The sequence below is a fragment of the Dermacentor albipictus genome, chromosome 10 (assembly GCF_038994185.2).
Source record: "Dermacentor albipictus isolate Rhodes 1998 colony chromosome 10, USDA_Dalb.pri_finalv2, whole genome shotgun sequence".
Classification (NCBI taxonomy): Eukaryota; Metazoa; Arthropoda; class Arachnida; order Ixodida; family Ixodidae; genus Dermacentor; species Dermacentor albipictus.
In genome coordinates, this window is record NC_091830.1 from 43892521 (window position 1) to 43918341 (window position 25821).

General features: G+C 48.6%; 1 long non-coding RNA gene across 1 annotated transcript; it reads left to right on the forward strand.

Annotated features, from left to right (window-relative positions):
• The first annotated feature begins 926 nt into the window (after positions 1-926).
• Positions 927-6171, forward strand: LOC139050635 (uncharacterized). The gene is made up of 3 exons (XR_011508988.1): positions 927-3014; positions 4309-4646; positions 6058-6171. It is a non-coding gene; the product is annotated as an uncharacterized lncRNA (long non-coding RNA).
• Positions 6172-25821: the final 19650 nt, after the last annotated feature.

The following is a 25821-nucleotide window of genomic DNA, read 5'->3' on the forward strand; positions in this document are numbered from 1 at the left end:
CATGCCGCTGCCGAAGCACGGGATTGGCCTCACGGGTACGATCGCGCTCGCACTCGCACTTACGCTCGCGTACGGCAGCATCTTCTGCCGTGCGCTGCACCCACGGCCTACCTACTACTTTGCGTGAGACACGTAATGCAATGCAGTGAGCTTTGTGCGCATGCGCTACTCTTGCTGAGCTCGTCGCTTCGCGCCGCTATCAGGCACTGACCGGCCAGCCAGACAACGCTGGCGCGGTACTGAGAATGTAAACTGTAGTGTTCTACGCAGATGTGTAAGTTGGCGTTCCTGCAATGCGTTTTCGGCGCTCACGCACGATTCAATGAGACATAGAAAGGTTCGCTTTAACTGCTGGAAAGTGCGCCAAGGCTCTTGCGCATTTCTTCAATACAGGGCTGGATATAGTGTCAGGCCCTGGAGTCCAGAATGAAGGCATTGGAGAAGAGTGCACACACCATTTGTGGAGACAGCAATGTCAGCCATATGTTCGAAATCGCGGTGCGTAACAGGCGGCATTCCACCTTGAAATGGTTCAGAAACCACAGATTGAAAACACAAATATCTGTTAAAACAGACTGCCTTGTGTGTGTCTTCCGATAAGTTTGTTTGGTCACCAATAATGTCCGCGATCTCAACTGAGTCTTCCTTATTTGATTTCCCGTATTTGGATATCTCCTAGGGATTAGAAATAAGTTTTGCCTGTAAGGAAACAAGGACGTTATCTTTCGCTTCTCTTAATTGTTGTTTTAGCACTCTGCGTATTTCACCAAGTTCTTCCTTTCTTTACTAGCCATCTTTGCTAGCCCGAAGCGGTTGAAAAGTGGCTTCTTTTTGTTAATTAACAGTCTTAAATTTGCAGTTTTCAAAAGTTTATCAGGCCTACGCTTCATTATAGTGACTTTGGAAGGTATACGGCAACTGACAAAACTAGCGAGCTCAGCTTTAAAGAAATCCCCAAGAATGGTAATGTTCCCGACTAAAAAACACTCATGAAACTCAGTCAAAAACAGCATAAGATTAGATGATATCGCGTTACCGCTTTCATAAATATAAGTTCTTCGCTGCTACATTTTTCTAACTTTATACTTTGGCAAACGATGCTACCAACAATCATTTCTTGGGCACTAATCTCCGTCTTCCTTGTCATTTAAGTTATAAAGGCCGGATGGTTACAGAAATCAAGATCTAGTATGTTTGCACATGACCCATTATACCTTGAGGGAGAATCAACGAACTGATGTAATTCATGCTCATTAATAAGTTCAAGTGTCGAGTACGGACCAGACCGCAAGTGCAAAACGTTAGCGTGACTTATCAAGTCTGTATCAGGAACGTTAACGTCACCTCCCAAAAGAACATGCTCAGCCCCTGAAGTAGCCAATACTTCAGAGAAGGCTTCCAGCCATAATACATTGTTACACTTAGGAGGCCGATAAAAAACAACCCACGGCAACGTGTTGCGCATCAGACAGTTCAATTTTAGACCACACAACTTCGCAGTTAAGGTTGGTTGCCAAATGATACTGACACTTTTTTCACAATTTGTTATCGACAAAAATGAAAAGTTCCCCGCCACACACATCGGGATCTTTGCTATAGACGTTTACGTGGGAAGGAAAAACTTCTGCATTATAAATGGTATTGTGGAGCCACGATTGGGTGCCTAAAGTAATACTGGCATTTGTAGGAGTCACGAAGTCCAAACATGCATCCTTTTTATTTCTTATGCTCCAATGGTTCACGACGACAAAGACTAGTTATTGCTGACTGCGACTTTCATGTCGCACAGCGGTTATGGTTGTTATTGCAGCGTTTCTACGTTGTCACTGAGTGAATTATACTTAAATGTTTTGCCTCCCATAAACAGCTTATTAAAACGAAGCTTGAACGTTTCATTGCGCTCCTTGACAAATGCGACCAGCTTTTTTCTTTCCAACCGGACCTTCTTTGAGCAATCCTGACTTATCGACCGAGTGGTACCTTTCACTCTGTGCGCCTTCACAAATACATTGTTTTTTTTTCTTCGGAGGAGCAATATTGTGCTACGATGGATCTGTTCCTTGTGATAGAACAACGCCCATCCTGTAGGCACGCTCAATATCTGATGACGTCACCTGGACACCAAGACGACCTGCACGAACCGATAGCACCTGACTCTCAGAATCTTCCCAAGTCTCGCGTAATGCTTTCCATAAGCCGTAGAAAACCAAGTTGTTTCTGCGTGACATATTTTCAAGGTCATTTTGTTGCCTCATGACTTTGCCCAACTGTGTCGCTAATAAAGAGTTCTCATATTTTAGCTTGTGCAAATTGGTTCCTAACTGTTTTAAGCTACCAACGTCGTGTTCAGTCACGGATATTCGTGCCGGGGGTGCAGCAACCTTTCCGTCAGCGGCCTTCCGGTTAGCTTCGATGTCGGTCAGCGCCTCGGGCATTTTATTGTGGCCTTCATATATTTTCAGCAGAGAGCGTAATGCGTTTAACGAGGTCCTGTTCCTGTTCCGTTGTGAAAGGCATCGAATTTGTCTCGACATCCCGGGAGGACACTCAACGGCACATCAGCATAGACAGTACCGCCCTACGGTTCGGAGCAATTGCCTCAAAGAGGCAATGAAAACAGGCATTCACAACATTTTAAATACTGTTTCGGCGCCGTCATATGAGACCAGTCGAATCTATAAACTCAATCGTGAAAATAAGGCATACTGACCTGAAGAGCAAGCAACTAAGTATCCCGTCCTCATGACAGCACCGAAACCTCGAGGCGGCTGGCGGAGCAGGCAGTAAAACAGTTGGCGATCACATGATTATACACGTAGTGACCAGGTTGGGCTGATTGAAGATACGGTTGATATCCGAGAAAGCGGCTATCGAATTCCGTGCAGTGGGATCCGGCTGGCAACCAGCGACTGCTGGGCGCTGTTCGATGTAGTGCGGAGCGTCGTTCCAAGCGTGCGTGAACTGCGCGTTGCACGAGACGATTATCGCCTGCAAAAGCGCAAGAACAAGAGACCGTAAGTACCCTACCTTCATGACAGCAGCTGCAGCATGATGATATTACCTTGGACAGGGTGCTGCAAAAAGTTCGACCGCTGTGCAGAGACTATGCGCAGGACCGAGCCCGAGATAAGCACACACTGTAGTCGCTGTAGTCAGTGCCAATGAACACAAAAGTTGTGATATGAATGCATTTCTATATGGTTAATTTGAGTGCTGTTCCTAGCTATCCTCGAAGTAAATCTTGAGTGTACTATAGGCACTACCGGCCGCCTCACGAGGACGATATCCAGGTTTAACCACTGCAAAAGTTTAAACTGTTGGCAACTCTAGTCAAGATTCAAAGGGTGGGAACCTGAACAAGCGCTTGACCCAGGGAACCGTGCAATTGCTCTAGGGCTAATGGCGTGCTCGAAACACTGCTATGCGTCAGTAACGGGTTGTGCTACATTCATATTCATATTTGGAATTTTTGTGCTCTTCAATGTACCATGCATGTTTGCCATTTTCATGCTCTATCATGATAAAGTTGAAAATTACGGCCTGGCGTAGTTTAAATTTTGTTAACTGCGTTATGTTATGCTTGGTGACAGTAACAGCTGCAAAGAGAACTTCAAACACTATCATTGTGCTGAGACGTGTACACGTTTGTTTGGATCAAAGCGTTGGAAGTCATTTGCAGGGCGCTCGAGCCAGCAGGTAGTTTCTCTTTCATGCTTAACCGCAGATGTTTGGCCTACAGACATCTGCTGGAGAATACAAAGTCATGGGAGCGAATTCAGGCATTGGTAGACGCCAAATTCCAGCCATGGCGTAATGCGGAGGTTCTTCTGAAAGTCAGGCACGCGTCGAAAAAGAAACGCAGGTGGGAAAAATATTCCGAATCCCTAAACTACAGTGTCCCTCTGGCCACACCGTGCTGCCGTAACCTAACTCGCCCTCCGAACAACGATCCCCGATCGCGCCCCTGGCGAATTGCTATTTTACTCTCTTCTGACCTCTAGACATCCATAGGAACTCAAAAACTCCAGGTGTAGTCCGTAAGTCAAAGCCAGGTGAGCGCGAAATGTTGCAGTTAGGTTCCATTTCGCAGAAGGCTTTCGCTATCGAGACAACAGGGACAGCGATCTGGCAGGCGTGCAGAAGACGCATGCGAGGCAAAAATATGCTACAGCCAAACAACAAACGGATCCGCCCAGGTAACATGCCACCGTCACCGTGCTCAAAAGCCGTCAAGATGGAACTCGCGATTACGGCGCGAGACCGTCGACCCCCGACTCTGTTATCTCTTTTTCTTTTGTCCTATTTCAGAGGACTCCGTTTCCACAATCGCCCTGCCAGTACCTAACCTCAGCAGACCAGGAGGAGGGTACTGTTGGCAGACGTCGCTTGATTTCAAGAAGGGGGGAGCTTCGGGTTTCCGTGGAAAGAATGCGCGGTTTCTAGCATGACAGATCTGCAGCGAACGGCTCTACAGAACGGTACTAAGCAGGGAAAAGGAGAAAGACAAAAGCTGCAAAGCCAGCATGGTGCCCTCGCTTTGCCGATGACCGCTGGTTAGCGTACTCGCATAACAAGATACGGCTTCCCGTCGACAACTTGGCGACGACCGCGTCAACCTGAAGCAATATGGCACGTGGCTTCACGCGGTAAGAAAATAAAATATGAAGTGATGTGTGTTTCTCGAGTGACAGAGTACGCTAACTCGAAGCCACATGTCCAACCTGATGCTTGTGTCCTGGGGAATGACTGATTGTTCTGCAGAGGTCAGTGCCCTGTGACATAGTTGACCATTTTGTCCGGCTGCGTAATATTTGGTACATGCGTATACCATGTTTGGCCTGTACAGCACAAGAGACGATTGATCTAGAATCTTTTGGTTGTGTTGTGTGACGCATGTATACAAGAAAGCATATAAGAAGGTACTATTTGCAGTGTGAGATGTCAAATAATGTGTGCTTTCTTAGCCGCTTGAAGTATACCAGTGAGATTTCCACCATTTGTAATGGGGAAACACATCGTGATATCTAATGCTATTACGACTTCACTGTGATGTATCATAAGAACTCATCGTAACAATGACATTCGATTTTCTAAACACAATGCATAAGTCGTATTTATTGACCCATCTGAATGTTGCGGCGTGAGAGCGTCACCCGGTGCTTTTAACACACAAAAAAGTACAGTTTAAATTAACGCGCCGTTTCAGAACCTCTTTGCATAAGCACAATTTTATACATAAAGGTTTGATTTCGTGCACTGTCACTGAATGAATTACTGTGAAAAAGGATAATTTTATTGGTAAAAAGGCAGAGAAGTCGGCACTGAGCTTTTGCACTCTAACCTGCTACTCTAAGCCGGCGAATAGATGACTAGTGTTAAAATAAGAAATTCCGCAACCTGCATGTCTTCCCATTCATATGAACATTCTTTAGAGCAGCGTTCCTACATGGTGGTGTCGTGAACTGAGCTGCCACTTTTCCTTATGTTTCGTCTTTTGCTTCTATTGGCTTCTGGCTTTTTCAACCGTATTCTCTTTTCAGTTCTCCTTACCCTGGGTTATGTTTGGTACATTATCTCGCAGGTCTTTTTTGTAGTTGTTGTCCGAAACGCTGGCAGCTTGACGGAAGAAGCCAAATGGCCAGAGGCCGTGATAGAGAAAGTAGTGCGAAAGAAAAAAACGCTAGACTACTTTTTTTCTGTTATGCCGTGATGATTAACCGTTACATAAGAATAATTTAGAAGCATCATAATCAGTGGTGGATTGAATCTTCCTATTGCTGTAATCTTTCGGAGCCCCCTGTATAGCAAATTGCCAAAAAGTTGTTTGGTCAGCCGTTGAGCCATTTATTGTAGATTAGTAGCTGATAAATTCCTACAAGATTGTTTTTCATATTTTTTTATTTACGATCTCTTTGAGTTTGTGAAAATATATTAATATTTAATATATAATATTTTGGAATAGCATGAATATTGGACAATTTTACATCGTTAGTGTGGGCCATATCTAGAGGAAAACGAGCCAACTAGAATTGATTGTTTATGCTTTTCCTTTTACAGTGAAGCTGTATAACTCTACCCCCTGATGCATCTGTCGTGTCCATGGGCAAGAATGTAGGCCGATGCCGGAGGCAGTGAAATACAGGGCCGACACGCGGTGAAGGTGAAGCAGGCTTCATGCACTCCACCCCTAATATTAGTATTAAATAGTAATATTAAAATAAATGTATAAATCAGTATCTCCAGGTATTTTTCGTGTCTGTGCATTAACAATAAAACAGGTGAGCAGAGGCTGATCTCGTAAATATTGGTGAAGGTGAAGCATGTTCCAAGCACTCCGCTCCTAACAATAATAAACATAAATAATAAAAAAATAAAAATGAATTGTTTAAAGTCGATGGGTACACTGGAATCGTTTGTGAGCAGCACATGGACTCACGAGCAGGAGAAATCGCCATATACACAAAACGACGAAATGTATGGGCAGTCATACACCCTTCCCTTGCACGAACACAATCCCACCGGCTGTGGGAATGTCTTTGCCGAACAAAGGAAACACTAAATTGTGATATCGACTGTGCACATATCTCCAGGTACACGCAAGTGTGATATCGAGAAGTTCATGACCACGCACTTTGCATGGGTTAGGCGTGTTGACACTACCCTTGTGATCATCGTTGCAGATTTAAATTCGAATATTTCAAAACCAGACAAGAAATGGTTCACACAATTTGTGGTGGAAGAGTTTGGTTTGAAGTGTCACGCTAATTCAAGTCACTCAAGTACTCAACAATGGTCGTCTATAGATTTAATTTTGGTCAAGATTATGTCTAAGGTTGTAACGGAATCAGTGTATATCATAGTAATCACAACTGTATCGTGAGTACGATTACCAAATGATGAAAGTAAATACGTGCCCCCTTGTCTAAACCACTCCGATGTGCTACAGCTTCACTGGTCATCCAGCTTTACATAGTTCAATGGCTCCTCAAATTTCTTGTAGTATTCATTTGGATTATTTCATTATTTATTTCTCTCACCTATTTTCCTTACCTCTACACTTTCCAAGTTTGAATCCCAACGTTTAACCTATACTAGCCTGACTGCTAAACAAGAGGTTCTTCTTATTTTTTTATTTTTAACTAAGAATCATTGCGAAAAAAATATTTTATTCATTTCCAGCTTCATTACATTTACTACTGCTCTTTTGTCTCCCCTATTTCTTATTGTTGTACTGCCCTTTTCTTGAGCCAGGACCATATAGTGGGTACATGCCAATACCTTGCATCATCAACTTCACCATCATCTTTATCATCGTCATCCCTTCGCGGCACCGAGCAGGTTCAGCCGAAGCAGCCATGCACCGGTTTCGGGGGTCTTCGAAGATGCCCCTCTGAACTCCATGGCAGCGGCGTTCGACGTCGACGACAAGCCTCCGGAGCGGGGGCAGGCGTGGCCGCTGCCCATGCACGGGGCAGCTTTGGCCGAGCCGGTGAGCGCCGGAAGCGAATCCCAGATCGTGACCGAGGCCACGGCAGCCGAGAGGATATCCTCAGTGATCCCAGCAACGTCGGCGAACGAAGGTAGCCGCCAGGCCCCGTCATCAACGTCACCACGCGCTGGTCGGCCACCAAGGCTGACGGGTCGCGCTCTGGTCCCGGACCAGGTATTCCTGGTGTGGGCGATACTGGCGCTGTTCATGATGATCGGCCTCGTGGGACTTGCGTCGTTCTACATATTCCTGCAGTCCAACCACCTGTACAGCATCCCAGCCGAGCTTGCCCGTCAACGCAACACCACGCGGGCAAGAGTTTGAGAGCGGGCACGCTGCTGGCCAAGTGGAAAGAAGACGTGGCCGAGAACGCTGCTGCCGCGGACAGACGCCCTTGTTTTTCGACTTCCCGTCACTTCCGTGTAAGCCAACGGCACGGTGTTTCCGAGCGACTACAAGCGTCCATTGAGGTGTCTATGAAAGTCCACACGAAAACGCTCACAGTCATCTCTGCTTCACGCTCAGATCTTGTGTTGTACTTTATGCCCGTGAGGTGAGGGAGCAGTTACGCGTAGCACCATCCAACGGAAACGCACTGTTTCAAAACGCGGAGTAAACATAACGTAAGATTCTGGTCGCACAACACCAAGGTGGCAGGCCACGTTCTAAGTGGACCCGCGCATTGCATCAGCCGATTACTTCGTCACATAAACGCAAGCTCTTGGTGAAGGAATATACCAGAGCCAATTTTAGTGGTGCGCAGTTTGCGCAGGACAAGAGCTGTGCCGGTCAAGTAACTCTGCTGTATTTGAATATGCATAATTTGTGATAAAACTGAACGTGCTGTGCACAAGGCTACGTCCCTTTGTGGTGGTACTTACCTCTGGCTTTTGTTGTGTTAACGAAGCCTTCTATGCGTGGTACCTTAACTGACGTTTTCTAGCCCTCCTGGTAAGAACATAAGTATCCGGGTGCTGATTGTTAAATAAGAACTGTCGCACTATGCGCAGTTGTACTGCGAAGGCCCGACACGCATTATTTCATGTTCGATCACTCTATACCATTATTTTATGCCCCTACCCTATTGAAAAACCCAGCATCCAGTGTCCATTGCCATGCCGGGTTAGGGGCCACATGTCGAGCGCTGGATGCTGGGGCGCTGGGCAGGCGCGGCATGCTGGGAGGCGCTGGGTACTGGTGCTAAAAGCATCTCTAGAACGTAAAATATATACGCGGTGCCTGGCCGCCGTGTATATATTTTTTTTAATACAGCAAGCAACAGAGAGCGTTTTAGCGCAATAAAAATGTAAAAATGTCCTGACCAGGACTCGTTCATCTGCTCTCCAGACCCCAAGTCCGGTAGTTTACCACTACGCCACGCCAGCACACGAAAATGCGTGGATAGTTTGCCGTGTGAAGATGCAGGCGCAGTTTTAGTTTCACAGATGTCTCACACAGACAATGTAGACGCGCTATCGCCCCGCAGCTAACTCGTACGCCTATATCAGAAAGAAAACATTCTTGTCCGTATTCAGTAGTATGCTGGAAGTTCTACAACACCGATTTTCATTTGCGAATGTCTTTTTAACTTCGCAAAAAATCCTAAACAGATCACCTGCCCGGGACGCTGTATGGGCTCTTACTGTCGATTTTGATAGCCGTCTCTTGTTCTTCGCGCAAGGAATACGCAAGGTTTACTTAATTCAATGATCACTTTCAATCGACACGTCTGTCTAGTCAAATATCTTGGTCAGAGAAGTGCAGGCTATGCTTGCAGCCTTCAGTGGCAGCCTTCGGTGGCAGCAGATGTATACGTATATGTTTATAACACGTCACATCGGCGCTCATGGATTTTGTGCTGACACTGTAGACACGAAAAATTTGCTCATTTAAGGAAACCGACGCGAAAGCTAAAATATGAAGTGGTTTATCCTTGTTAGACTCGTCGATTCCTGAGCCCAGATGGGACGATAGCTTGTAGGCGGACTCGGCGGATACGCTAGGCCTAAGCTTCGATGGAAGCAACTGATCTCGGCGCGGGTAGCTGGCGAATGCTAAAATGTGTGTATGTGAGCCTGAGAACCCTTCATGTATTAGTTTTTAGTATACTAAGGAAAGTGGAAGCGCACGAACCGCCTCAGATTTGTTATCGGTGCGATAATATCAGTCAGCGGTATAGGCTTCGAACTCGGGGTCCATTCGAACGCGTCTGAACGACTTCTGAGTTTCGTGTCGACTCCACAACACTGCGACAACCGCGACAACTCGCAGTGACCGGTTACGTACAATCTACCAGAAAAAACGAGGCGTCCTCTGCGTTTGCGTGGTTTCGCTCAAGACTGTAACTATCCGCCCCGTCAAGAGGGAAAATGCAAAAACCAAAGTGATCTTCAATGTCAAATAGGTATGCATATACATGGCAGCTCACGCGCCTTAATTCCAAGCTGTGACACGAAATGGGCTTTTATTACACAAGATATAGCGTTATTTAGGACAAGAGACTAGTATCAAGCCATGAAATTATATAAAGCATTTAACATTCAGCAGCGCCTATCCTCCTTGCGTACTGGAACCAGTGCGGCACAAACGCAACCAGCGCAGTTTCCAGTGCGAGCCAGCGAACTGCGGCGAGAACCAGTGCGTGTACAGCTTAAACCAGTGCGCTCCAGCGTCATGGCAGTGAGACCAGCGTCTCGTCCAGTGTGACCCAGCTATTATCCACCGTTCTCACTAATGTCCCCATGACTCCCAGCGAGCGCCAGCATCCCCAGTGCGATCCAGTGTCAAAAAACACGCTGGTTTCACACTGGAAGACACTGGAAGACGCTGGCTTTTGCAATAGGGTAGGAAACGCCTACCAGTTCAATAATTTGGGCACCTTGTCGACAGATAACGCCCATCGTGTTCAACCGAGGTCTTCGTCGCAGCCAATACCACATATAAAAAAGAGGTGAAACATGCATTGCTATTTTTTTCTGTTTCGTTTCATATACAACTTTTCTTTTTACTGAAAACAACTAGCTCAGACCTAACCTCTCCGTTCAATATATCTTATGTCATTTCAGCCAACACGCTATGTGTCGGCATAAATTATTAATTGGTCAGCATATAGTGAGGAATAAAACCGTTCGTTCTTCATACTTTCAAAATAAACTGCATAGTCCAGAGAAAAAAAAAGACCAAAAGTGCCGACAAGTGGTAAAAGTAGCGTAATTGTAACGAAACTGACGGCGTTTTTCGAAAAGTAAGGAAGAACAGTTCAACATAAGAAAAAAAAAAGCTTCGTTATCTTCAGCATGAACTCGCCGCGATATCCCAGTGGTTCTGACGTTGCGCTTGTGTACATTAGGTCACCGATTCGATACCGGCCGCGGCAGCCGCATTCCGATGGTGACGGGATGCGAAAACACTGGTGTACCGCGCATCGGATGCACGTGATTGTACCCCAGATGGTCTCCCACTAGGCTGTGCCTCATATTCAGAACGTTGTTTTGCCGCACACAATCCGAGGATTTTTTTTTTCTTTAGTTTAGCACGTATGGGCGTAAGTCTGTTAAAAGGAACCGAGAACGGAAGCACAATTCAAGCACAGGTAACTGCAAAATAAAGTTTTGGCATTAAAGCATGGTCCAGTGACCGTGTGATATCCATTGACCCGAGTTGGGTCGGCGGCTAGTTTCGAAAACGATAGTCTCAGGAGGGAAGCCCCATGTTCTACCCATTTGGCCATGGAGTTTAATGACCCAAGCTGTGAGCTATGTGGCAAGAAAGCAACAGTTAGGAGCACCGAACCAGCAGCCACTGTAAAGAAAGTCTGAGAGAAGGCACAAAGAAAGCTTCATTTTAGAAAAATGCAATGATTATGTGCATTTATGATTGACTGAAAGCTTTTCATGATGCTTCACGAGATGTTACACAATAAACTCTCAATGTGTACGCTGAAAATTTCGAAAATACTGCATTCTGCTTCATAAATAGCGCAAGCTGGTCCAGAAGCATATATCAAATTTTGTGTCCAGTGGTACCCTCTGGCCTAGCTAAGTAAAAATGAAGCTTAAAGTAATGGCTGGGTGCCATTCTTTGAGACTGACGAATTACCATGCGGTGGTTCCTTTCGTCTCTGCAAACAATTACGGAGTTGTGCTGCAGACGCCTGCAAGCAAGAATTACAACGCTCTTGATTCCCCAATACGCACAGCTAAACACTTGGCCCCGAAACTTTGCGCAGGTAAAAAATTGCTGGCTCTCCCGTAATCGAGAGTAGATGTAAGCATGAAATGGCAACCGGCAACGCAGATTGGTTGGAGGTGATACTAGCCACGATCTTAAAATGGGTGCCATGCATGTTCGCAATGGCACACCCCACGACCCCTCAACTCACCACACAATATTGTGCACTGGTGCGTACGAACGCTGCCCAACTACGAGAAAACTGGCTGACGGCGGCGCGACAGGCAGCGTAAGACTCTAGGGAGCCAGAGCAGGCTGCACATCTGGAAGAAAAGCGCCTGCAGGAGGCACCACGCAGCCTGGCGCCATCTCTCGAGGCGACGCAAAGCCCGCGCCGCGGAACTCACGGACGGCTGGCGTTCAAAAGAGCACAGGCGACCCTGTCTCAGCGCTCAAAGACAACGAAGAAGCCTACGGTGCCCTGTGTCAGCCTTTTGAACGTCGCCATCGGAAATGACAAATAAAACTCCTAGATCTTTCAGCTTGAGTGAGACTGTGAACAAACATTACGAAGAAATCTGAAGCAATAGTGTTTGTAACTTGTTTGGGCAATAACTACCCTATGTTGTGCGCTCTTGTGCAAAAGGTTGGGGGTCAGAGACATCATTTCCTTACGTTTTGACTGGTTGCCCGGAAGATCTCGTTGTGTCCTCTCAACTTGTCTGGATACTCTCGTTTAAGTGTCCAGACAACGGCTATGGCTTTTGGCTCAAGATCTCTCCAAGGTTGCCGACAACAGCAGCTAAAAGCATTTCATGCTTAAACCGTCATGCTGTGTGCTATTTCGTATGCATCCCTCGGAGCCCGGGCCCAACAATATCACACGTGTCTGCACAAATGCATTTCCGGTAGTGGGTGGCGGCTTGCGCTGCTACTCTGGGGTCGTTGCGGAGCCGCTGCCGCGACTACGTGATGCATGCGCGCCGCACAGAGCCCGCACCGATGCTCTCATTCCCGAAACGCAGTCACACCGCGCAACGAGAGAACGACTTTGATCGGTCAGCCCGGCGCCAACCACCCTCCGGGAGGTTCGCGTCGCACTCTACGCTACTCAATGATTGATGACGCGGCCGCGCCGGTACAAGACGCATAACCCACGTCGACGGACCGACCGGAAAGCCATCCATATAACAGTATTAAAAAGTCCTCCAAACGGCCACTCGTTCGTCGCTGAGGCGAACGCAAACAGATTTCTCGCATCCCGAGACAGACGCACAAACTAGAGGCATAGAACAAAAAATGGATTCATACCGGGTCGCGTGCATTATGGCAGTGAAGAGGATGGAACGAGAAAGAATATAAATGAAAAGAAGTGAGGCGGCAAATGTAGGACGAGCGAAATAAGAAAGCGAACGCGAGTCACAGACCTCGCCGCTGCCTCCGGAAGGCATTGGGCGCCACCTAGCGGAGGGGGAGCGCAGTACTACAGCTGCACTAGGCACAACAGGGAGAACGGAGGCGGGAGAGCCAAGGGGAAACGAAAGCGCCTTCGCACCCATCTGTCACGTGGCCGCGGCACGAGTGATCCATCTCGACTGAGGGCAAACGCTTCGGCCGCGAAGCCGCAGCCGGCGGCGCCCAGCGGGGAATCGAGAAAGCCAAGGAGCGCGGGCGCGCTGCGCGACGCCCAGCGCGCCGTTTGAAAATACACCAGTAACAACGAGCGCAATGAAGAGCGAAGGAGAAACGGCGCCGCTCACGGTGGGAATTCGACGTGTGTGGCGCTCGCGTTATGTACTCTATGCCGCGCGTGCGCATATGGGAGCTCACGCCCGCGCTTTTGAAGCGCGCACGTGCGAGCACCCCCTTGCGTTTGTGTACGTTCTAGTTTTTGATTAGTTGATGTGGGGGAGGGGGGAGGGGTAAGCTTTTCGCCATACGCACTCCGGCGAGTTTGCCCCCCTCCGTTTCTTGTCATTTCGTTTCTGTTTTGTTGTTTTCCCGGGTTGGCCCCGATAACTCTTCGTCTGGAACATGATCCGATTTGTCTGGTATGCAAATGAATGAGGTCTCTTTTGTCTTCTTTTTCTTCACTTCTTTTGTTGCGTTATTTTCGCCTATTTGCTGACGGCGGTCGCTTGGGTGTTTGAAGGCCTCCTTCTACGTGGCTTGCGAAGTGATGTATGAGCTTGAGAACGCACCTACGAACTATGTAAGCGTGCAAGAAAGGGGCGCTCCGTAAGAAGGACGACTGCAGCTGGTCGACGTCGACTACAAGGAGATGCAGCACTGACTCCGCTCCCTTTCTGCTGGCCCTCGAAGATCCTGCATCTCAAAGCCTGCTCTTCGTTCGATTTACGCTTCATTGTCGCGAAATAAAAGCCAAGAAGTAGAAACAACTACGATCACTAGAGTCGACGACAGCTTTTTTTTTTTTCTGATTGGCTGAGCACAACTTACCAGATTAGGCGCTATGTCTCGCGGCTTTCCGGCGCAAGTTGTTGAATGACGTAGTTGCAGGCTCGCGCGAGATTCGCAGACTCTTAAGTTTTCAGCCTCCTCTTCAGAAGATAAAGCCGTGGTTGGCGCCTTCGTTCCCGACAGAAAGTGATAGATATCTTAAGATTGATTTATTCGCGACAATGTCCGTGATAGAACTAATCAGTTGTGCATAATATTCACTTAATTACTCACAAGAAACGTTACCTCAAAACAGTCGACGCAGTTGAATCAAACGAGCAGCTGTGATTGAAATAGAAATGTAGAAAATAATGAAGAAAAGCGAAATGAGACTGGAGGAAAAGATAACTTGTAGGCAGCGGGCACGAAACCCTCAAGCTCAACCCACCGGCGAGAAGTTACCTTTCCGTCCACTTTCATTTCTCTTCATTATTTTCCGTGTTTGAATTTCAACAACAGCTAGTTACCCCTATGTCTTCCTTCGCTTCATTGCCTGTTTGCTTCCGCGCATGAAAGTGGTCAACGAGTCTTCATTCCGCTTTCGCGAAAAGAGGCGGCGGCTGGGTTGCAATTGATGTCCAGTGATTGTACTTTGCACCTGTGAGACTCGAATGTTTTCACCATGAGTCATTTGCGTTCATTGTCTCCGGACATACGGATGCACTTCCCGCCTGGGTTACCACGACGTGAACAGACCGTGCTGTACCGTCTTTGGCTAGGCGTTGCCTTTACGAACTCATATGCTTTCCTTAATGGAATGGCCAACAGCCCCACGTGCGACACATGCAACATCGATGAGATGCTCGCACATATTATCTGTGTCTGCCCGCGATATAGCGCCCAGAGACAAGTGGTGTGCAGAGTACTGGACCAGTTGGACAATTGTTCACTATCAGAACTCAAAGCTTTAGGTCAGTGAACCGATAGAACATCCGCGTTGAAGGCCTTACTCTCGTTATTAAGGTTCCTGCGCTCTATATACGGGGCTCCACGATAGACCTTAAGAATGCCGCCCCCTACCGCTCTATAATGTACGCGCTTTGTTCGTGCTGATCTTTCTTTCTCTCTATCTCCCCTTCCACCTTCTTCTCTTTTTATCCCCCTTAACCCTTCCCCTGAGCAGGGTAGCTAACTGGAACTACCTCTGGTTAACCTCCCTGCCTTTCTCTGTATTCCTTCCTCTTATTGCCTGTTTGCTGCTTGTGGTCGTGATTTGACATACATACATACATACATACATACATACATACATACATACATACATACATACATACATACATACATACATACATACATACATACATACATACATACATACATACATACATACATACATACATACATACATACATACATACATACATACATACAATGTCTCCTCCAGTCTTATTCAAAAGCCTGCGTGGTGTCGCCCGCGGAGTCTGCAGTAGGCCTCATGGACGTGCGACGCCTAGACGGAGGTGTTGCTTCCGGTCGAGGGCGCAGAGGACTTGGTTTCCACCACCCCGAGCGCCGGAGGTCACTTCCGCCGGCGTCGGCGGGCCCGCCGTTTCGTACCATGACGAACGGCTACACCCCCTTCCTTCCGCTATGCTCCTCCGTCGTACGTTGCTTTGGAAAGCGCTTTGCGTCTGGTGGTTTGTTTTCTTCTACCGCGGCACGGTTTTGATCTCCCAGGCGTGGGGAGGGCGCTTTCGCATTGTGGTTCCCCTGTCGCCCGTTCCCCCCTTGAGCTCTGTGGTGGCCATACAGTTGTTTGTTCGGTGCGTTTGTGTCTGGCGCTATAGCACGTGTGTTTTATGGCATGCTTTTATGCGCGTTTTTGCGTGTGCGCGTGTGGGCAGCCAGTCCGTCCCTCGTCTTTAAATGAATATCCACTCGACTGAACGAACAAGATGCGGGCATTCTGCTCAGGCTATTATTGTTTAGCTTTGTATCCCCTCTCTTGTTTTTATCAAAATCAAGTAAACTAGGCCATTTATTTGTAGATGTGGCAACTTGAATGTATTATGTTTCTTCACGTGCAAATCGTGAATGTACGATGCCAGGCTGGAGAATGCAGAAAGGGCCGCTAGAAGGACGAAGGTCTAGTTTGATCTTTTCTGTTTTGTGTGTGTCGGGGGGGGGGGAGGCAAATAAGCAGCTCAAGGGCCTATTTAAACGAATAGAGGTGCAATCAATGTGTATAACGTAATAACAGACTCGTCTAATGCGTCTTGCTGTAATATTCACCTCGACTGATTACTCATTCGCTCTCGCCAGATACGATGAACCGCCAATGGCGACAGTACAGTACAGGCACTCTACTGCAGCGTCTGTACCAACAAACTGTCTGTATACAGAGCACTGTACCAAGGACTTTTTTGAACCTTCTCAAGGGCCCGCAAATGTCAGCGGAGCGTAATTGTATAAAAAAACATTGGTCGAAAGCACTGCAAAGCTTCTACTAAACGGCGTGCATCGAAGTTCGACGTGCAGTTGGACTTGCCGTGTATCGAAATGCGACGTGTTACTCCTTCACTTAAATACACCATTCCGCGGTGCACGTCTTCGTTGTCCGAACGCACGAATTTGTCTCCAAACGGAATAAGCGCAATTCTATAGCTTCGAGAGCGCTACACATAGTCCTGCCTTGACCACGTGTCGGTCTCTCCATGCCTCTTCGACATGTTTTAAACGAACACGTGACTTGCTCCATCTTGCAAAGCCTGCAAGATGCATCTGCAAAGATTTCGCAGAAAAGCAGAAAGGAAAGACACAGAAAAAGAAAACGATCATTTCTAATTTGCATAGTTGTCGCATCGTCGTAAATTACCTTCCGCGTGGCTGTTGTCTGGCATTCAGAACCAGGTGACGCAGTACTGAATTGGATTTCATTGTTGTGAGTGGGTTAAGCGTCCGTTTAACGAGCTCCTCAAAGTGAAGATGAATTAGTGGAAGCCGTGCGTTCTCAATTTGCTTCATTTTAACTAATGAAATCGGAAACAGTCTCATCGCTTCCAGAAAAAAGAAAAAGAACTACAAAACGAATACCGACGCTCCATGGTACCTTCCGTGGTATCGTACTACTGCGGTGCTTCGTGATAATCTTCTTTTGCGTGGAAGTCGACGAAACACTTCCTGAAGGGAAAGGCTGCGCCGCTACAAGCAGTTTGTCAAAATAAAGGGACGAACGTTGCCCAGAAATACCGCTTGTATCGGACTCGACATTCGCGGGACTTTTCTTTTTTTCCCCCGCTCTGCGACGCGCTGGCAAATTAAAAGTCTCGGCGTCGGCACTAATTGCCGCAATTAACACCTCACTGCACCAAGCGGCGGTCCGAATGAGAAGCGCAGTCGTATTACTACTTCGTGACAGGTTCTTTCGCTGATGGAGACGGATGACGCGCAACAAAAAATTAATGAACTCGGCAATTCGTCCCGCATGCGATTTCGCCGTAGCAGTACATCGCCTCTCTCCTGCTCTCTTCTCGCTTTGCTTTCCGCATCGGGCCTTGAGGAAACGCATTCCCTCGGGGCTCTGCTCCTAATGCTTCTTTTATCTCCATTTCTTTTTTTCGGCACTCGGAGCTTCGGGAACGAACGCAGGAACAGCGGCATGCGGCACGTTCGCTTAATCGCGCGCAAGCAGGACGTATAAATCTGTCCGAAACGCTTCGCGACCCACGAATGGAAGTGGCTCTCGCGAGGTACAAAGATTTCGTTCTGCACTGCCTGTTCTCCTGATTTTCTTTTGCTCCTTGTTTTCTCGCTACCGATGGTATTCTACTGATTAGTTCGTTCCTCTCATCTCCCTGCGGTCACTCATCGAGGTGATAAGAAACAAAAAAAGATGATAAACCAAACTGAAAAGTCATTGTGCTTCCCGGTCACTCTCCGAGAGGGCGCGCGAGTGCGAACAAAGAACGCGAGAGAAAAAGAAGAAATGAAGAAAGAAGCACCACGAGACACGAAGGGTACGGAGCATGTAGCGCCTTATCCCAAGGTGTCCCCACCGTGCACGATAGGAGTTTCGCTGGCTTCCTTCCATCAGGCTACGCACGTACGCCGACCGCGGTTCCTTAACGCCTAGCAAGGAGGAGCGGAGCGCACAATATCTCCAGCTTTGCCGCCAGGCCGCGCCACTCTGCGACCTGCCCGAGGCTGGCCCCGGTCCGCGACGCCTAATGCGTGACATGGGAACGCAATAAGTTAGGATCGGGACAGCGCGGGCGACGCGTTCGGGCGTTGCAAGAACTGCAACGTCTGGCGTAAGGCGAGGGAGGGGGCTGGGGGAGGGCGGGAAGGTGACGGAGGCCAACATTTCCGGTGGTCGTAATTTACCGCCAACAGACAAAGAGCTGCCCTGTTTAATTGTGGGCCCATCAGTAATAATTAAAAGAGCCGGCCCTGCCACCACGACAGATCAGTGCTTGCCGCTTGTGGTGGCGCAAAGCAAACAAGCGTACTCGCGTTGTGCCCGCAAACCGAAAAGGAAACAACGGTACAAGAAAGAGACGGAGGGCCGGCGAAGTGAAGCAGACGACACGCTGCTTGAACTGGTCGTCCGCCATTAGCGTGTTCAGTTATGCATGACAAAACACGTCTGCTGCTGCTTTGCGATGTTTTCGTTTGGATCCCATATTTGAAAGTGTAGACCTGCAGCAACTGAGTCCGAAAAGAGAAGGAAGAATCAGCGAGCTACAAATCAGAAAAAAAAAGAAGTGTAGGAGAAAGAGAAGGAGTTGATGCAGAGAGAGGGTGGGGCTTTTTATCTGTCCAGCTGAGGAGGGCATGCAGCAGCTGGGAAAGGCGCGGAGGTGAAACAGCGGGCGCGAAACGGTCACGCGCTTCCCGGCCAACCAGCAAGCGCCATTGTTGAACGGCGGTTTATCGAGCAGACGAAACGCTCGATGAAACGAAGAAAAGAAAGAAAGTGGAAACCGCTCGCCGCCTGGCGTGCGGTTCGTGCATAGCTCCGCCTCTAATGCACGACTCCAGAGGAGTTTGCACAGCACGCGATTGGCCGCGCCAGCGGCTCGCCAAAATCGCAGGTGCACGCCGACAGAAAAAGAGGGGCCGTTCTCGCGGCCAGCCAATGGAGGCACACGAAAATTGCGGTCACCGCAATCAAAAGTCCATTTTTTCCCAAACGGCCCCCGACGCGCACGCGAGCGTCGGCTCGTCACGCAAGGAAGCGCAGATGCGCGCCCGTTTTTATGTGCCGAGACGGGATGATGACTGGACTGGCGACTCGACCGGTTACCCCGCTCTTCGGCCTGGCGCCTCCTAGCGGGAAATAGAGAATACTTGAAGCAATACCATTTTTTTTTATTGTGAGGCGAGTACGGGTGACGTCCGTTTAGTTAACAGCAGCACACACACAAAGACACACGCGCACAAACACACACACGCACGCACAGCACAAAGGATGGAACGGATTCGATCACTAATATTCGTTCGCTCCGTGGACGAAAGACAAGACAAATCTGGGGCGTTCCTCTGTCTGTCTGTCTGTCTGTCGGTCTGTCTGTCTGTCTCCAGTACATCAAAGGGTATATTTAAATAGTTTTACATCACGGATGTGCTCCGGAGCAAATTCACAAGTTCTTGAGATCTTTCCTTTGGGCATTATCGAAGCGGCGCACTTCACCGCGGAGGCAAGTTCAATTTTTACGTATTCGGGTACAGAACCAGTACACACACACACATTTGAATGGTCTGGAGAAAGATGGCAAGATGGCAGGTTGACGCTTTCTGACGAGAGCAGAATCTGATAACGTTCGTGCACTCGGATTTTGGTGCATGTCAAAGAGACCCAGGTTGCCAATATCTGGTGTCTCGCCATTATGGCGTCTCTCACAGCCTGAGCGTTGTTTTACGACGTTAAACTACATTTCTCAGTCTATTGGTCGGTCAATCAGTCAGCCAATGAATGAATGAATGAATGAATGAATGAATGAATGAATGAATGAAGTTCATGAAGCTACATTATCCTTGAAGGTCAAAGTGGTGCAGATGATACTGAAAAATAATTACCAAGGATAGGATAATGGTGCCAATGTTGCAATGTTGCATTGATATTCTTGAAGAAACATACGAACAGTTTTCTTAGGTTACACGGTAAGTAACCAGTAAAAGGCCGTACCGTTTATGTCGGCTGACCCGCATAAATCTCATTAGCTTAAAAGTAGAATAGCACACGGACAAGATCAGCCCGATCGCCAGTGCTTGCCTCAAGAGAGAGCCATTCGTCCATCCAGCGGTTCCTGCTCTGCGTCGCCTGACTTCCCGGTTACGCTTGATGCCACCAGCTGAATTATTAAATGCATCCCTTTACAGTTCTTACTAAATACCTTATTCTACTGATTCGCGTATCCTTGGGCTTGAGCTCTCACCAACTTTTTTTCCCACAATAATGCCGTACAGTCCCGTCTAAGATGTTCCAAAAGGACTTCTTCTTGGGCAAGTTGGTGTTTAGATTTGCTAGGTATACTTTGTGGCGCAAAATACATTTCTGGAAAAGGAACAGAAGGAAGGGAGACAGTGAAGCGCTTCACTGTCTTCACTTCAGTGAAGCGCTTCACTGTCTCCCTTCCTTCTGTCCCTTTTCCAGAAATGTATTTTGCGCCACAAAGTATACCTAGGAAATCTCGTCTAAAGGACATACCAGCGTAAAGGCCGCAGCCCCAACTTGGCGGACCAGAATTTGAAAAAAAAAAAATTTCCATAGGAGAAGCAATCGCGTTCGGTGTCCCGATGCCGCGTGCGCTCATCGGCTAATTTTCGGTCGCTGCGCACTTCCACGTCCCCGTACTAGGTAGCCAGACCTGCGGGTGGGCCTCTGACGCAATGGTACATTCGGGCATTCGGGATGTGCAGTAGTCGCCGGCTGCGGAGGCTCCCTTTTGACTAAAAGGTTAGGTCCCGTGTAAGAGCCGCAGCTCGTGAAAATTCCGAAAGACCGTCCGGCCCTTACACTATTCCACACGGTAGCCGGTTTTAAAACGAACTTGACTCTCTTCCTTGCACTTCGTGGGTGCTGGCTGCTGGTTGCTCTCTTGCCACGCATGCAACAACTTGGACTACTTATAATGTGCCACAGCATGTGTGAGTGAATAGACAACTTGAGGACTCTGGGCATGTAACGATTCCTAGCCAGTGCCCTAGAATGGGCATGTTCAGCTGGGTAGGCACACAAACAGACATGTCCGTAACAGAAACTTTGAAGAAGTCGGCTACAGCAAATAATCACGACTGAAGCAGCCGGGTGTTGAGAAAGAAGTTAAGAGAAAGAGTTAGGAGAATAGTACCAGAGCGTTCATTGAACGAGGAACGCTGACGTATTAGAACTGAAGGGAAGAAATTCCAAGGACCTGAATGAACAAGGGTTCAATGAAACACCCATTGAACCCTTCTCGGCGAGCACTTTGCTCCATAGGAACGAGATAGCACTTTCGGCAGCGCATTTCACGTTGCCTCAGCGAGAACGCACTAATATGAAACCATTACCACCTGCTACTGTGTGACAAGCTGTCGAAAATGGAACTGGATGTTCGCCAAAGCACTGCGCTCTGTTGATCCTGCAATATGTGGAACGGTAGAGTGCAGATGTGTGCAACAGCAGCTGGCTGCAAACATTCAGATATTAAAGAATGGAATGAATCTGCATGGTCAAGTTCACGGACCGCTGCTACATGAAGGCTGCCTGTGTTGCCTGCCCTGCGCAATGCAGGGCTTTCACCTTGGATAAAAAAAAAATTTACTCTTCCATCAGCATTGTATCGCTGAACGCCAAAGAAAGAATTTCAACCCCGGAACGACAGCAAGAGTCAGTACCACTCGTTAGACAGAGGCGTAGGAAATAGCGCCACTTCTTGGCATATAAGTTGGTCGCACATTATCCACGCACATTATCCCCAACTTAAACGTAATATTTATGCCCACTATATCCCCGGCGTGCCAGAAATATGTAAAGTGGTGGATTCATGAATCTGCGTCGAAACATGGATGACGGCGACTACACCGACAGCACGCTGACTTCGAAGCTGAACGTTTCGTAATGGACCACAGAATAAGTGAGTCACTGGCCATAACTCGCCCTTGCTTGAGGTTATTACAAAGTACGAGTATAGAAGATCCACGCTCCAAGCCTTGTGTGCTGGAAGAACAGATCTGTTTCAACTGAGCACACACGCAAGCGATTACGCGGGAAATAAAAAAAATGATAATTATCGCACCAAAGAAAATTACTGCATGGGGCAGGAATATGATAAACCGCTTCTTCTAAGTGTTTGCCAAATAAGGAAGAGAAAGCATACTCATTCTGATTTAATTCTCAAGCGGAAAGCTTTCATAGCTTGGAATACATGTTTAGCCCCGCTTCTAGTACAAGCACCTCAAATGCGCTATTCACGCAGTTTGCGCAAGGCCCAATGAGCTCTGATAGCGCCTACTTGTCCTCCGAAGCGGTGGCCAAGGTTTCGTGTCGTTCACCCACTCACCGTCTAGGATATCCCCCAAAACAGAGGTTTGCTGAGCCTCGCCGCCGTGCATGCACATCAGTTGTAAACACGGAGGCAAGGGAGGCATCTGAGGCAAGCAATGCACGCGTGACCACGTGATCAAGCATGATGGCGCCCACGGGATTGCCGTGAAAAAAGGCCTATAAAAAGGCTACACTTGCTTTTATCACTGCGGTGTGATCACTTCTTCCACCTACGGCTGCGAGCCCTTGTCGTTATCAGGTCTGTGACCCCGAGAACATCGCTTGCCACAAAGTATCAACGCCACAAGCGAAGTGAGCACGACTTGTGCATCGAGAAGGGAGACCTATTTCTCAATTCGCAGACGCAGACATAGTATTTTCTTGCTTTCTTCACCGGGATATAGGCACTAAGCACTGAAGTGCTCATATACGGTTATCCTAAATTTGTGTCCGTGGTCCTTCCGATGTTGCAAAACAAAATGCCTCACCCTTGGTGAGCACATGTCGATTGCATGCTAGATGTACGATTGCGGAGCCATCACACTGCCAGAGCTAATTAACAACAAAACACGCCGCGCACAGCAGTTCCGTAAGCATTACCTGCACAAGCGCCGCGAGTCATTCGAGGAACGAGAGGAGATGGTGGTAAACGTGGAAGGCCGGTGGGCCATCTCGCACAAAATGGCCGCCGCAATAAAATGCTAATGCGTTAATCACAATCGCCACACAGCGTCCCGGCAAATGCAGCTGCGCTGATCCGGTGTGGAAAGAGGGACCGACGGATTGCCAGACGCCGGGGAATGGTGCGCGGCCCCGACCAGGGCATTGCACAACCGGCGTGCTTTATTTTTGTCCGGCTCTTCGCGTAATTCTTTCATTCGAGGCAGCAGCCTCGCACACGGAGCTCGATAATGCCTCCGAGTCTCTCGTCAGCTATTTAGGGTTAGGGCGGGAATCATTTGATATGCACGAGCAGGCGACACGTGTAATGCTCCCATTCGGCTGAGGCGGTGATGGCGGCTTTTCTTTCGTTGGGCACATCGGGCGTTGGACCTTCGCCTCTTGTTAGTCTCTTTGTTATGATTCTTGTGGATACGAGCATATAAGCATAGTCGCCAGCCTAGCGTCATAGCCGGTATTGCCGAAATTCCTCCGGCGACCCGTTTTCGCCGCGTGCCACGCTCTCCCAGAAGCCGCCAGCACAGAAGGGCACCTCCGCCAAACCGGCCGATGGCCTATCGAAGTAGAAGGAGAAAGCGATTGAAGGAAAGAAGAAAAAAAGAACTCCCCCCCCCCCTTCCCCCCATCTCATTTGAAAGCCTGAGGACGCGATCTCCTAGGCTCTCCGGTCAATTTTCGACGCCGTATACACAAGACCTCACCGCACAACTCAGCTTCCTCACCATCCACTACGCCGTATACGCACTCTTTCCACGGTGGACACTCAGACAGTACTGCTTCTTGAAACAAAATGAAAAGAAGGGGAGGGGGGGACTCCCCCTTCCACACCCTCCGCACCTCGGACGCTGCCTCAGGGGCTACCATAGCTTCTCGATCTCACGGCAGCCACGCTCCAAGTCTCGCGCAAGCACACTCTTTCAACCCCCTCTCGCCTCTACGACGAGATTGGCGCTGACGAAAGCCGGCGAAAATTGAAGCCGACGTCTGCGGCCGCGGCTGCAGCGCAGGCCGCCACAGCGTAGTGGAACGCCAATATAAGACCCTTACGAGCATGTACACTCGAGAAACTCTACTATGCCTATTTATATTATTTTGTTTTCTTCCATCTTCTTTCCTGTACGGCTAGTCGCACGGCCAAGACCCACCGCGACCCACCGGCTACTTCCTTGCCGCACTCGTCGTGGCCGGCCGAGCCACCATCGGGGCCGTAGACGTCTTATCTCGTCGCCCTGTTCCGGCGGCGTTGACGAAACCAATTTAACAAAAGGGACACACACATCCGCCTGCCGCTGGATGCGGGGCCAATAATAAGGTTACCGTTTTCGGCAGCGTCTTCGCTCTGCGGCCTTCCCTTCCCCAACTTTCCGTCGCCTACCCCGTGAGACTCTCCTCCCAATCTGATACACCCCCCTCCTAGCTCGTGCCTTCTCTTAAGAACACCGAGGTATGGCGCTGGGAGAGGGCGAGCATGGCGGCGGCAGTACGTGCTGGTTCGACGCACGAGAAACTTTCAGGGCGTGCCTTTATTGGATGACCGCGGAGCAACCAAGCGGCGCAGATTCCGTACGCTCCCATGTCTTCTACCCCCTCTGTACCTCAGCGTAACTTGCGTCCCTCCCCCCACCCTCCCCTCCCTCCTCTCGTTCCTGTACCTCCGGTCCAGAACGTGTATACCTACTAGCACGTACCCCTCCCCTCGACAACCGATTCTTTCACCCCCCTTCCCCCCCCCACCCCTCCCATCTACTCCATGGCAGACGCACTTCCCGAAGCCACGCCGGTCTTGGATATGGCTTTCATTCCGGCTATTACAACTTGCTAGAGAAGCTTGGTTTCTTGTTTCTGCCGCCTTACCTTTCGCTTTTTCGGTCTTTCTTCTCCTTATTTCTCGTTCGCCTCCGTTCTTTTTCTTCCTCGGCAGTTTCGGACGGGTTCACTGTTCAGCTGCGTTTATTTATCCCATCACTCCGCGGTACGCGCTTAATTAAGCAACGCGGGCTGCCTTCGATACGAAACCGGAGTTAACTGGTTCATGCGTGTACGTGAATCGGGTAAATGAAATTATTAACGAAAGTGAACCACTCTTGTGCTTATGTTGTCGACTGCCCGAGCCAGTCTCCCGATGGGGCTGTACACGGCGTGGAGTCATTGAAGGTCAGTGTCTCATGTTTTTTTTTTTTCTGCGTGAGAGCCCCAGTGTCGGTGCGTAATTGTGACGTCACGCACATCGATATGTTATTGCGCAATTGAGCTGTTGTCGTTCAACAAATGTTTCAACTCCTTTAGAAAACATAGTGCAGTTAGTCTTTAGCGATAAAAACTTAGCTACTGTTCAGCAGACGCCGCACAAATCCATGGCGTCATGGGGAGCTGCTGTGGAACCTTCAAGGCGGCGTGGGCAACCATCTTGTTTTGACGACCTCACTCACATGCCATGCCTCCTCTTATTGTAAGACCGACTTTCTTGGTGTTGTAAAAAAGCATTTTATTGCACTGTCTGGTGTCGGTCTGGTGTTCGACTGGCTCAACTAATAGTGTCCTTTTAAATAACTTT